The sequence below is a fragment of the Oncorhynchus keta genome, chromosome 18, assembly GCF_023373465.1.
Source record: "Oncorhynchus keta strain PuntledgeMale-10-30-2019 chromosome 18, Oket_V2, whole genome shotgun sequence".
NCBI classification, from domain to species: domain Eukaryota; kingdom Metazoa; phylum Chordata; class Actinopteri; order Salmoniformes; family Salmonidae; genus Oncorhynchus; species Oncorhynchus keta.
Window position 1 is genome coordinate 51,373,213 of NC_068438.1, and position 13,551 is coordinate 51,386,763.

The window sequence follows — 13,551 nt, forward strand, 5'->3', positions numbered from 1 at the left end:
AGTAGTTAACACGCTGTTCTGTAGCTGTAGTTATCATACTGTTCTGTAGCTGTAGTTAACATTCTGTTCTGTAGCTGTAGTTAACATGCTCTAGCTGTAGTTAACATACTGTTCTGTAGCTGTGGTTAACATACTGTACTGTAGCTGTAGTTAACATGCTGTTCTGTAGCAGTAGTTAACACGCTGTTCTGTAGCTGTAGTTATCATACTGTTCTGTAGCTGTAGTTAACATTCTGTTCTGTAGCAGTAGTTAACATGCTGTAGCTGTAGTTAACATTCTGTTCTGTAGCTGTAGTTAACATGCTGTAGCTGTAGTTATCATACTGTTCTGTAGCTGTAGTTAACATGCTGTTCTGTAGCAGTAGTTAACATACTGTAGCTGTAGTTAACATACTGTTCTGTAGCTGTAGTTAACATACTGTTCTGTAGCAGTAGTTAACATTCTGTTCTGTAGCAGTAGTTAACATGCTGTTCTGTAGCTGTAGTTAACTTGCTGTTCTGTAGCAGTAGTTAACATGCTGTTCTGTAGCAGTAGTTAACATGCTGTTCTGTAGCAGTAGTTAACATGCTGTTCTATAGCAGTAGTTAACATACTGTTCTGTAGCTGTAGTTAACATACTGTTCTGTAGCAGTAGTTAACATACTGTTCTGTAGCAGTAGTTAACATGCTGTTCTGTAGCTGTAGTTAACATGCTGTTCTGTAGCTGTAGTTAACATGCTGTTCTGTAGCTGTAGTTATCATACTGTTCTGTAGCTGTAGTTAACATGCTGTTCTGTAGCAGTAGTTAACATGCTGTAGCTGTAGTTAACATGCTGTTCTGTAGCTGTAGTTAACATGCTGTTCTGTAGCAGTAGTTAAAATACTGTAGCTGTAGTTAACATACTGTTCTGTAGCTGTAGTTAACATGCTGTTCTGTAGCAGTAGTTAACATACTGTTCTGTAGCTGTAGTTAACATACTGTTCTGTAGCAGTAGTTAACATACTGTTCTGTAGCAGTAGTTAACATTCTGTTCTGTAGCAGTAGTTAACATACTGTTCTGTAGCTGTAGTTAACATACTATTCTGTAGCTGTAGTTAACATGCTGTTCTGTAGCAGTAGTTAACATGCTGTTCTGTAGCAGTAGTTAACATGCTGTTCTGTAGCTGTAGTTAACATTCTGTTCTGTAGCAGTAGTTAACATGCTGTTCTGTAGCTGTAGTTAACATGCTGTTCTGTAGCAGTAGTTAACATGCTGTTCTGTAGCTGTAGTTAACATGCTGTTCTGTAGCTGTAGTTAACATACTGTTCTGTAGCTGTAGTTATCATACTGTTCTGTAGCTGTAGTTAACATGCTGTAGTTAACATGCTGTTCTGTAGCAGTAGTTAACATGCTGTTCTGTAGCTGTAGTTAACATGCTGTTCTGTAGCTGTATTTAACATACTGTAGCTGTAGTTAACATGCTGTAGCAGTAGTTAACATGCTGTTCTGTAGCTGTAGTTAACATGCTGTTCTGTAGCAGTAGTTAACATACTGTAGCTGTAGTTAACATACTGTTCTGTAGCTGTAGTTATCATACTGTTCTGTAGCTGTAGTTAACATGCTGTTCTGTAGCTGTAGTTAACATGCTGTTCTGTAGCTGTAGTTAACATACTGTTCTGTAGCTGTAGTTAACATGCTGTTCTGTAGCTGTAGTTAACATGCTGTTCTGTAGCTGTAGTTAACATGCTGTTCTGTAGCTGTAGTTAACATGCTGTTCTGTAGCTGTAGTTAACATGCTGTTCTGTAGCTGTAGTTAACATGCTGTTCTATAGCTGTAGTTAACATGCTGTTCTGTAGCTGTAGTTAACATACTGTAGCTGTAGTTAACATACTGTTCTGTAGCAGTAGTTAACATGCTGTTCTGTAGCTGTAGTTAACATGCTGTTCTGTAGCTGTAGTTAACATGCTGGTCTGTAGCTGTAGTTAACATGCTGTTCTGTAGCTTTAGTTAACATACTGTTCTGTAGCTGTAGTTAACATGCTGTTCTGTAGCTGTAGTTAACATGCTGTAGTTAACATGCTGTTCCGTAGCTGTAGTTAACATGCTGTTCTGTAGCTGTAGTTAACATGCTGGTCTGTAGCTGTAGTTAACATGCTGTTCTGTAGCTTTAGTTAACATTCTGTTCTGTAGCTGTAGTTAACATACTGTTCTGTAGCTGTAGTTAACATGCTGTTCTGTAGCTGTAGTTAACATGCTGTTCTGTAGCTCTCGTTAACATACTGTTCTGTAGCTGTAGTTAACATACTGTTCTGTAGCTGTAGTTAACATGCTGTTCTGTAGCTGTAGTTAACATGCTGTTCTGTAGCTCTCGTTAACATACTGTTCTGTAGCAGTAGTTAACATACTGTACTGTAGCTGTAGTTAACATGCTGTTCTGTAGCAGTAGTTAACATGCTGTTCTGTAGCTGTAGTTAACATGCTGTTCTGTAGCAGTAGTTAACATGCTGTTCTGTAGCAGTAGTTAACATGCTGTTCTGTAGCTGTAGTTAACATGCTGTTCTGTAGTAGGCAGAGTAGAGGTATTTCTGTAGAGGCAGGCAGGTGATCTAACAGGAGAAGGACAGCCCCTTTCTCCCTCTCTTCCTTTCCTATTTCGCTCCTTATATCTATTCCATTCAAAGTGCTTTTATTGGCACGGGGGAAACATATGTTAACATTGCCAAAGCAAGTGAAATAGATAATAAACAAAAGTGAAACAACGTTTTTAAATTAATAGAGACATTTCAAATGTTATATTATGTCTATATACAGTGTTGTAATGATATGCAAATAGTTAAATTACAAAAGGGAAAGCAAATAAACATAAATATGGGTTGTATTTACAATGGTGTTTGTTCTCTCTCGCTTTCTCTCTATCTGTCTCGCTCTGTCTCTCTCTCTCTCTCTCTCCCTCTCGCTCTCTCTCTCTCTCTCTCTCTCTCTCTCTCTCTCTCTCTCTCTCTCGCTCTGTCTCGCTCTCTCTCTCTCTCGCTCTGTCTCGCTCTCTCTCTCTCGCTCTCTCTCTCTCGCTCTCTCTCGCTCTGTCTCTCTCTCGCTCTCTCTCTCTCTCTCTCTCTCTCTCTCTCTCTCTCTCTCTCTCTCTCTCTCTCTCTCTCTCTCCTTTCTCTCTCTCTCTCTCTCTCTTCATCGATTTCCACTAAAACACTGCTAGCTGTTATCGAAGACTGTATAAGTAAACTGTTGGCCTGTAATTATGTGACGTACATAGTTCCGATCTTCTGACTGACGGAGACTGGTAGGGAACTTATTCTGCCATTGCTCTGGTCAAAAGTAGTGCATTATGAAGGGAATAGGGTGCCATTTGGTTCTAAACAAAGTAGTGCACTATGAAGGGAATAGGGTGCCATTTGGGACACACTCTATTTTGTTGTAGAACTGATATCTTTAACCTGTAGCATCACATAAAGGTCTGTAAAACCTTTACTGACTCTCCTGTAACACCTTGACTGACTGTCCTGTAACACCTTGACTGACTGTCCTGTAACACCTTGACTGACTGTCCTGTAACACCCTGACTGACTGTCCTGTAACACCCTGACTGACTGTCCTGTAACACCTTGACTGACTGTCCTGTAACACCTTGACTGACTGTCCTGTAACACCCTGACTGACTGTCCTGTAACACCCTGACTGACTGTCCTGTAACACCTTGACTGACTGTCCTGTAACACCTTGACTGACTGTCCTGTAACACCTTGACTGACTGTCCTGTAACACCTTGACTGACTGTCCTGTAACACCCTGACTGACTGTCCTGTAACACCCTGACTGACTGTCCTGTAACACCTTGACTGACTGTCCTGTAACACCCTGACTGACTGTCCTGTAACACTTTGACTGACTGTCCTGTAACACCTTGACTGACTGTCCTGTAACACCCTGACTGTCCTGTAACACCTTGACTGACTGTCCTGTAACACCCTGGCTGACTGTCCTGTAACACTTTGACTGACTGTCCTGTAACACCTTGACTGACTGTCCTGTAACACCCTGACTGTCCTGTAACACCTTGACTGACTGTCCTGTAACACCTTGACTGACTGTCCTGTAACACCCTGGCTGACTGTCCCGTAACACCTTGACTGACTGTCCTGTAACACCCTGACTGACTGTCCTGTAACACCCTGACTGACTGTCCTGTAACACCCTGACTGACTGTCCTGTAACACACTGACTGTCCTGTAACACCTTGACCTACTGTCCTGTAACACCCTGACTGACTGTCCTGTAACACCCTGACTGACTGTCCTGTAACACCCTGACTGACTGTCCTGTAACACCCATGACTGGCCCGTCCTGTAACACCTTGACCTACTGTCCTGTAACACCCTGACTGACTGTCCTGTAACACCTTGACTGACTGTCCTGTAACACCCTGACTGACTGTCCTGTAACACCTTGACTGACTGTCCTGTAACACCCTGTCTGACTGTCCTGTAACACCCTGACTGACTGTCCTGTAACACTGACTGTCTTGTAACACCCTGACTGTCCTGTAACACCTTGACTGTCTGTCCTGTAACACCCTGACTGACTGTCCTGTAACACCCTGACTGACTGTCCTGTAACACCCTGACTGACTGTCCTGTAACACCCTGACTGACTGTCCTGTAACACCTTGACTGACTGTCCTGTAACACCCTGACTGACTGTCCTGTAACACCCTGACTGACTGTCCTGTAACACCCTGACTGACTGTCCTGTAACACCCTGACTGACTGTCCTGTAACACCCTGACTGACTGTCCTGTAACACCCTGACTGACTGTCCTGTTACACCCTGACTGACTGTCCTGTAACACCTTGACTGACTGTCCTGTAACACCCTGACTGACTGTCCTGTAACACCCTGACTGACTGTCCTGTAACACCCTGACTGACTGTCCTGTAACACCCTGACTGACTGTCCTGTTACACCCTGACTGACTGTCCTGTAACACCCTGACTGACTGTCCTGTAACACCTTGACTGACTGTCCTGTAACACCCTGACTGACTGTCCTGTAACACCCTGACTGACTGTCCTGTAACACTGACTGTCTTGTAACACCCTGACTGTCCTGTAACACCTTGACTGTCTGTCCTGTAACACCCTGACTGACTGTCCTGTAACACCCTGACTGTCCTGTAACACCTTGACTGAATGTCCTGTAACACCCTGACTGACTGTCCTGTAACACCCTGACTGACTGTCCTGTAACACCCTGACTGACTGTCCTGTAACACCCTGACTGACTGTCCTGTTACACCCTGACTGACTGTCCTGTAACACCCTGACTGACTGTCCTGTAACACCCTGACTGACTGTCCTGTAACACCCTGACTGTCCTGTAACACCCTGACTGTCTTGTAAGTAAGTAGTAGTTGTAATGATTATTGAAAATAGCTCACAGATTCACCCAACTTCTCACCCCACAACACCATGTCTGTCGGTAGATTATTGACATGTTGGGGATGATTGTGAGTAAGAGTAAGAACAGAAACGCCATTCATAGATTTCACAATGTAACAATATTATCAAGTCAGATATTAAGTCATAAACGGAGAGAATATCAGGATCACAAAACTAATAACAAATAGTTTAGAATATAATTAATTCTACTAATGAATTAATTCTAATTTAGTTGGTATTAGGACCCTTCATAACAGGTATGTTTATGTGTCACACAGTGTACCACTTTTTAAAATTCTATTTGTGTCTTAATTTCTCTCTCTTTTATGGCATGTAAGTAATTCTGGATAAGAATGTCTCTCTCTCTCTCTCTAGTAATGTGTCTCTCTCTCTCTAGTAATGTGTCTCTCTCTCTCTCTAGTAATGTCTCTCTCTCTCTCTCTAGTAATGTCTCTCTCTCTCTCTCTCTAGTAATGTGTCTCTCTCTCTAGTAATGTGTTGGTAGCAGTAATGTGTCTCTCTCTCTCTCTAGTAATGTCTCTCTCTCTCTCTCTAGTAATGTCTCTCTCTCTCTCTCTCTAGTAATGTGTCTCTCTCTCTAGTAATGTGTCTCTCTCTCTAGTAATGTGTCTCTCTCTCTAGTAATGTGTTGGTAGCAGTAATGTGTCTCTCTCTCGTTCCATGTGTCGGTAGCAGTAATGTGTCTCTCTCTCTCGTTCCATGTGTCGGTAGCAGTAATGTGTCTCTCTCTCGTTCCATGTGTCGGTAGCAGTAATGTGTCTCTCTCTCGTTCCATGTGTTGGTAGCAGTAATGTGTCTCTCTCTCTCGTTCCATGTGTCGGTAGCAGTAATGTGTCTCTCTCTCGTTCCATGTGTCGGTAGCAGTAATGTGTCTCTCTCTCCATGTGTCCATGTAATGTGTCGGTAGCAGTAATGTGTCTCTCTCTCGTTCCATGTGTTGGTAGCAGTAATGTGTCTCTCTCTCGTTCCATGTGTCGGTAGCAGTAATGTGTCTCTCTCTCGTTCCATGTGTCGGTAGCAGTAATGTGTCTCTCTCTCGTTCCATGTGTCGGTAGCAGTAATGTGTCTCTCTCTCGTTCCATGTGTCGGTAGCAGTAATGTGTCTCTCTCTCGTTCCATGTGTCGGTAGCAGTAATGTGTGTCAGTGACATTCCAGAGTGGCTTGGCAGACAAGGGTCACCACGCCTTTATGCCTTGTGTGTGTGAGAAGCATTGTGGGAAAGAAGCTCCAGGCCGTTCATTCATTCGTTCAACGTCCTCCTAGCTTCTGCTGTACTTTGATACTTGTAGGCCTACACAGGGGGAAATTCTTAAGTAACTCCTTGTTTCCTTTCCTCAAAGCAGGAGGCGAGATGGGAGGAGAGGAGGGAGGGAAGGGAGAGGAGAGGACAGAGAGGAGGGAGGGAGGAAGGGGACAGAGAGGAGGGAGGGGACAGAGAGGAGGGAGGGGACAGAGAGAGAAAGGAGGGAGAGGACAGAGAGGAGGGAGGGGACAGAGAGGAGGGAGGGGACAGAGAGAGAAAGGAGGGAGAGGACAGAGAGGAGGGAGGGGACAGAGAGGAGGGAGGGGACAGAGAGAGTAAGGAGGGAGAGGACAGAGAGGAGGGAGGGGACAGAGAGGAGGGAGGGGACAGAGAGAGTAAGGAGGGAGAGGACAGAGAGGAGGGAGGGGACAGAGAGGAGGGAGGGGACAGAGAGATTAGGGAGGGAGAGGACAGAGAGGAGGGAGCAGACAGAGAGATTAGGGAGGGAGAGGAGAGGACAGAGAGGAGGGAGGGAGGAAGGGGACAGAGAGGAGGGAGGGGACAGAGAGGAGGGAGGGGACAGAGAGAGTAAGGAGGGAGAGGACAGAGAGGAGGGAGGGGACAGAGAGGAGGGAGGGGACAGAGAGAGTAAGGAGGGAGAGGACAGAGAGGAGGGAGGGGACAGAGAGGAGGGAGGGGACAGAGAGAGTAAGGAGGGAGAGGACAGAGAGGAGGGAGGGGACAGAGAGGAGGGAGGGGACAGAGAGATTAGGGAGGGAGAGGACAGAGAGGAGGGAGGGAGGAAGGGGACAGAGAGGAGGGAGGGAGGGAGAGGACAGAGAGGAGGGAGGGGACAGAGAGATTAGGGAGGGAGAGGACAGAGAGGAGGGAGGGAGGAAGGGGACAGAGAGATTAGGGAGGGAGAGGAGAGGACAGAGAGGAGGGAGGGAGGAAGGGGACAGAGAGGAGGGAGGGAGGGAGAGGACAGAGAGGAGGGAGGGAGAGGAGAGAGAGTAGGGAGTGAGGAGAGAGAAAGGATAGAGAGAAGGGAGGGAGAGGAGAGAGAGTAGGGAGTGAGGAGAGAGAAAGGATAGAGAGAAGGGAGGGAGAGGAGAGAGAGTAGGGAGTGAGGAGAGAGAAAGGATAGAGAGAAGGGAGGGAGAGGAGAGAGAGTAGGGAGTGAGGAGAGAGAAAGGATAGAGAGAAGGGAGGGAGAGGAGAGAGAGTAGGGAGTGAGGAGAGAGAAAGGATAGAGAGAAGGTAGAGAAGGGAGGGAGAGGAGAGAGAGTAGGGAGTGAGGAGAGAGAAAGGATAGAGAGAAGGAAGAGGAAGGGGGTGAGTGGAGGGGGGTGAAGGGAAAAACCTCTATATCACCAAGGCTGATAGAGACAGAAACACAGCTGAGCTTCTAGTCCTGGTGGAGAGCCAGGTCTGGGCTTTCATGAGACTGTCTCTCTCTCTCTCTCTCTCTCTCTCTCTCTCTCTCTCTCTCTCTCGCACACACGCACGCACGCACGCACGCACGCACGCACGCACACACACACACACACACACACACACACACACACACACACAGCCCCCAGGACATATATCTGCTGTGTCACCTGACACTCCATACAACACTCAATGGAAAGTGTGGATGTGTTAACAAGTTAATGGAGTTGTGTAGCTCCCAACACAGTAAGTTGTGTAGCTCCCAACACAGTAAGTTGTGTAGCTCCCAACACAGTAAGTTGTGTAGCTCCCAACACAGTAAGTTGTGTAGCTCCCAACACAGTAAGTTGTGTAGCTCCCAACACAGTAAGTTGTGTAGCTCCCAACACAGTAAGTTGTGTAGCTCCCAACACAGTAAGTTGTGTAGCTCCCAACACAGTAAGTTGTGTAGCTCCCAACACAGTAAGTTGTATAGCTCCCAACACAGTAAGTTGTATAGCTCCCAACACAGTAAGTTGTATAGCTCCCAACACAGTAAGTTGTATAGCTCCCAACACAGTAAGTTGTGTAGCTCCCAACACAGTAGGTTGTATAGCTCCCAACACAGTAGGTTGTATAGCTCCCAACACAGTAAGTTGTATAGCTCCCAACACAGTAAGTTGTATAGCTCCCAACACAGTAAGTTGTATAGCTCCCAACACAGTAAGTTGTATAGCTCCCAACACAGTAAGTTGTATAGCTCCCAACACAGTAAGTCGTGTAGCTCCCAACACAGTAAGTCGTGTAGCTCCCAACACAGTAAGTTGATGTAGTTAGGTACCCAGCCCAGTTCTTGTGCTGGTCTGAGTCCCAAATGGCACCCGTTTCCCTATAGAGTGCACTACTCTTGACTAAAGCCTGTAGGGAATAGGGCACCATTTTGGATGCCGGATAGGTACAGTAAGTAGAGCAGAAAGCTTGAAGAGTGTCCTTCCCTCACTAACCATACAGATACTAATATACCTAAAAGTGAAAGGCTAGTCTTATGTGTGGTTCATAAGGCCTTGCCTTGTCCTAGGGTAGGTGGGGTTTGACGAAACTATGTCAAAGGACTCTTGTCCTTAACGTCTAGATTTGGTAGCTATCTCTGCAATGCCTCAGTAGGCTAAAAGGTGTAGTTAATGAAGGGGGTGGGGGGGTCATGGAAAGTTTTGCAGCACACAGTATGTTGGCCTCTCATACAATGTGTTATAATATAACCACACTAGGCAGTGTGAACTGTGAATACTCTGTGACTACTGTGAATACTGTGAATACTGTAAATACTGTAAATACTGTGAATACTGTAAATACTGTGACTACTTTAAATACTGTGACTACTGTAAATACTGTAAATACTGTGAATACGGTGACTACTGTAAATACTGTAAATACTGTGAATACTGTAAATACTGTGACTACTTTAAATACTGTGACTACTGTAAATACTGTAAATACTGTAAATAATGTGACTACTGTAAATACTGTAAATACCGTAAATGCTGTGAATACTCTGTGACTACTGTGAATACTTTGAATACCGTAAATGCTGTGACTACTGTAAATACTGTGAATACTGTGACTACTGTAAATACTGTGAATACTGTGACTACTGTAAATGCTGTGACTACTATTGTAAATACTGTAACTACTGTGAATGTGTCATGTTTAGGGCTGTTTATGTGGTACTTTAATATGTGGTATTGTCCAGTGAGTTACCTCCTAATGTTGAACTGTCATCTCCTCCTAATGTTGAACTGTCATCTCCTCCTAATGTTGAACTGTCATCTCCTCCTAATGTTGAACTGTCATCTCCTCCTAATAACTGTCATCTCCTCCTAATGTTGAACTGTCATCTCCTCCTAATGTTGAACTGTCATCTCCTCCTAATATTGAACTGTCATCTCCTCCTAATAACTGTCATCTCCTCCTAATGTTGAACTGTCATCTCCTCCTAATGTTGAACTGTCATCTCCTCCTAATGTTGTACTGTCATCTCCTAATGTTGAACTGTCATCTCCTCCTAATGTTGAACTGTCATCTCCTCCTAATGTTGAACTGTCATCTCCTCCTAATGTTGTACTGTCATCTCCTCCCAATGTTGAACTGTCATCTCCTCCTAATGTTGAACTGTCATCTCCTAATGTTGTACTGTCATCTCCTCCTAATGTTGAACTGTCATCTCCTCCTAATGTTGTACTGTCATCTCCTAATGTTGTACTGTCATCTCCTCCTAATGTTGAACTGTCATCTCCTCCTAATGTTGAACTGTCATCTCCTCCTAATGTTGAACTGTCATCTCCTCCTAATGTTGAACTGTCATCTCCTCCTAATGTTGAACTGTCATCTCCTCCTAATGTTGTACTGTCATCTCCTCCTAATGTTGAACTGTCATCTCCTCCTAATGTTGAACTGTCATCTCCTCCTAATGTTGAACTGTCATCTCCTCCTAATGTTGAACTGTCATCTCCTCCTAATGTTGAACTGTCATCTCCTCCTAATGTTGTACTGTCATCTCCTCCTAATGTTGAACTGTCATCTCCTCCTAATGTTGAACTGTCATCTCCTCCTAATGTTGTACTGTCATCTCCTCCTAATGTTGTACTGTCATCTCCTCCTAATGTTGAACTGTCATCTCCTCCTAATGTTGAACTGTCATCTCCTCCTAATGTTGTACTGTCATCTCCTCCTAATGTTGAACTGTCATCTCCTCCTAATGTTCAACTGTCATCTCCTCCTAATGTTCAACTGTCATCTCCTCCTAATGTTGAACTGTCATCTCCTCCTAATGTTGAACTGTCATCTCCTCCTAATGTTGAACTGTCATCTCCTCCTAATGTTGAACTGTCATCTCCTAATGTTGTACTGTCATCTCCTAATGTTGTACTGTCATCTCCTCCTAATGTTGAACTGTCATCTCCTCCTAATGTTGAACTGTCATCTCCTTCTAATGTTGAACTGTCATCTCCTCCTAATGTTGTACTGTCATCTCCTCCTAATGTTGAACTGTCATCTCCTCCTAATGTTGAACTGTCATCTCCTCCTAATATTTAACTGTCATCTCCTCTCCTACTGTTGTAGTGTAACATGTTGTTGTCGTAGTTACCTCCTAAAGTTGTAGTGTAACTTGTTGTTGTCATAGTTACCTTCTAATGTTGTGGTGTAACATGTTGTTGTCATAGTTACCTCCTAAAGTTGTAGTGTAACTTGTTGTTGTCATAGTTACCTTCTAATGTTGTAGTGTAGCATGTTGTTGTCATAGTTACCTCCTAAAGTTGTAGTGTAGCATGTTGTTGTCGTGGTTACCTCCTAATGTTGTCGTGTAGCGTGTTGTTGTCGTGGTTACCTCCTAATGTTGTAGTGTAACATAATGCTGACTTGCCTAGTTTAAAATAAATAATGATGTCATCATGTCACACAAGAAGCAGAGGGTACCCCCTGATGGACCAGACATCAAATAGCACCTACAGCAATCTGAGCTGGTCTGAGTTGATCTAATATTTGCCCTGACAGAGTGACTGACATACGTGTTGTAGAGGACAGGACAGGTTAGTGATGTGTTGTAGAGGACAGGTTAGTGATGTGTTGTAGAGGACAGGACAGGTTAGTGACGTGTTGTAGAGGACAGGACAGGTTAGTGATGTGTTGTAGAGGACAGGACAGGTTAGTGACGTGTTTTAGAGGACAGGACAGGTTAGTGACGTGTTGTAGAGGACAGGACAGGTTAGTGACGTGTTGTAGAGGACAGGTTAGTGATGTGTTGTAGAGGACAGGACAGGTTAGTGACGTGTTGTAGAGGACAGGACAGGTTAGTGACGTGTTGTAGAGGACAGGTTAGTGACGTGTTGTAGAGGACAGGACAGGTTAGTGATGTGTTGTAGAGGACAGGTTAGTGATGTGTTGTAGAGGACAGGACAGGTTAGTGACGTGTTGTAGAGGACAGGACAGGTTAGTGATGTGTTGTAGAGGACAGGACAGGTTAGTGACGTGTTTTAGAGGACAGGACAGGTTAGTGACGTGTTGTAGAGGACAGGACAGGTTAGTGACGTGTTGTAGAGGACAGGTTAGTGATGTGTTGTAGAGGACAGGACAGGTTAGTGACGTGTTGTAGAGGACAGGACAGGTTAGTGACGTGTTGTAGAGGACAGGTTAGTGATGTGTTGTAGAGGACAGGACAGGTTAGTGACGTGTTGTAGAGGACAGGTTAGTGATGTGTTGTAGAGGACAGGACAGGTTAGTGACGTGTTGTAGAGGACAGGACAGGTTAGTGACGTGTTGTAGAGGACAGGTTAGTGATGTGTTGTAGAGGACAGGTTAGTGACGTGTTGTAGAGGACAGGACAGGTTAGTGATGTGTTGTAGAGGACAGGACAGGTTAGTGACGTGTTGTAGAGGACAGGTTAGTGATGTGTTGTAGAGGACAGGTTAGTGACGTGTTGTAGAGGACAGGTTAGTGATGTGTTGTAGAGGACAGGACAGGTTAGTGATGTGTTGTAGAGGACAGGACAGGTTAGTGACGTGTTGTAGAGGACAGGTTCGTGATGTGTTGTAGAGGACAGGACAGGTTAGTGATGTGTTGTAGAGGACAGGACAGGTTAGTGACGTGTTGTAGAGGACAGGTTAGTGATGTGTTGTAGAGGACAGGACAGGTTAGTGATGTGTTGTAGAGGACAGGACAGGTTAGTGACGTGTTGTAGAGGACAGGTTAGTGATGTGTTGTAGAGGACAGGTTAGTGACGTGTTGTAGAGGACAGGTTAGTGATGTGTTGTAGAGGACAGGACAGGTTAGTGATGTGTTGTAGAGGACAGGACAGGTTAGTGATGTGTTGTAGAGGACAGGACAGGTTAGTGATGTGTTGTAGAGGACAGGACAGGTTAGTGACGTGTTGTAGAGGACAGGTTAGTGACGTGTTGTAGAGGACAGGTTAGTGACGTGTTGTAGAGGACAGGACAGGTTAGTGACGTGTTGTAGAGGACAGGACAGGTTAGTGACGTGTTGTAGAGGACAGGACAGGTTAGTGACGTGTTTTAGAGGACAGGTTAGTGACGTGTTGTAGAGGACAGGACAGGTTAGTGACGTGTTGTAGAGGACAGGTTAGTGACGTGTTGTAGAGGACAGGACAGGTTAGTGACGTGTTGTAGAGGACAGGACAGGTTAGTGATGTGTTGTAGAGGACAGGTTAGTGACGTGTTGTAGAGGACAGGACAGGTTAGTGACGTGTTGTAGAGGACAGGACAGGTTAGTGATGTGTTGTAGAGGACAGGACAGGTTAGTGACGTGTTGTAGAGGACAGGACAGGTTAGTGACGTGTTGTAGAGGACAGGTTAGTGATGTGTTGTAGAGGACAGGTTAGTGATGTGTTGTAGAGGACAGGTTAGTGACGTGTTGTAGAGGACAGGACAGGTTAGTGACGTGTTGTAGA

General features: G+C 44.9%; 1 long non-coding RNA gene across 1 annotated transcript in view; it reads left to right on the top strand.

Annotated features, from left to right (window-relative positions):
• The first annotated feature begins 10,905 nt into the window (after positions 1 to 10,905).
• Positions 10,906 to 13,551, top strand: part of LOC127908987 (uncharacterized) — a 5,617-nt gene continuing 2,971 nt past the window's right edge. The window contains exon 1 of the long non-coding RNA XR_008069395.1: positions 10,906 to 11,732. This is a non-coding gene — a long non-coding RNA (uncharacterized LOC127908987). The remainder of the gene's footprint in view (positions 11,733 to 13,551) is intronic.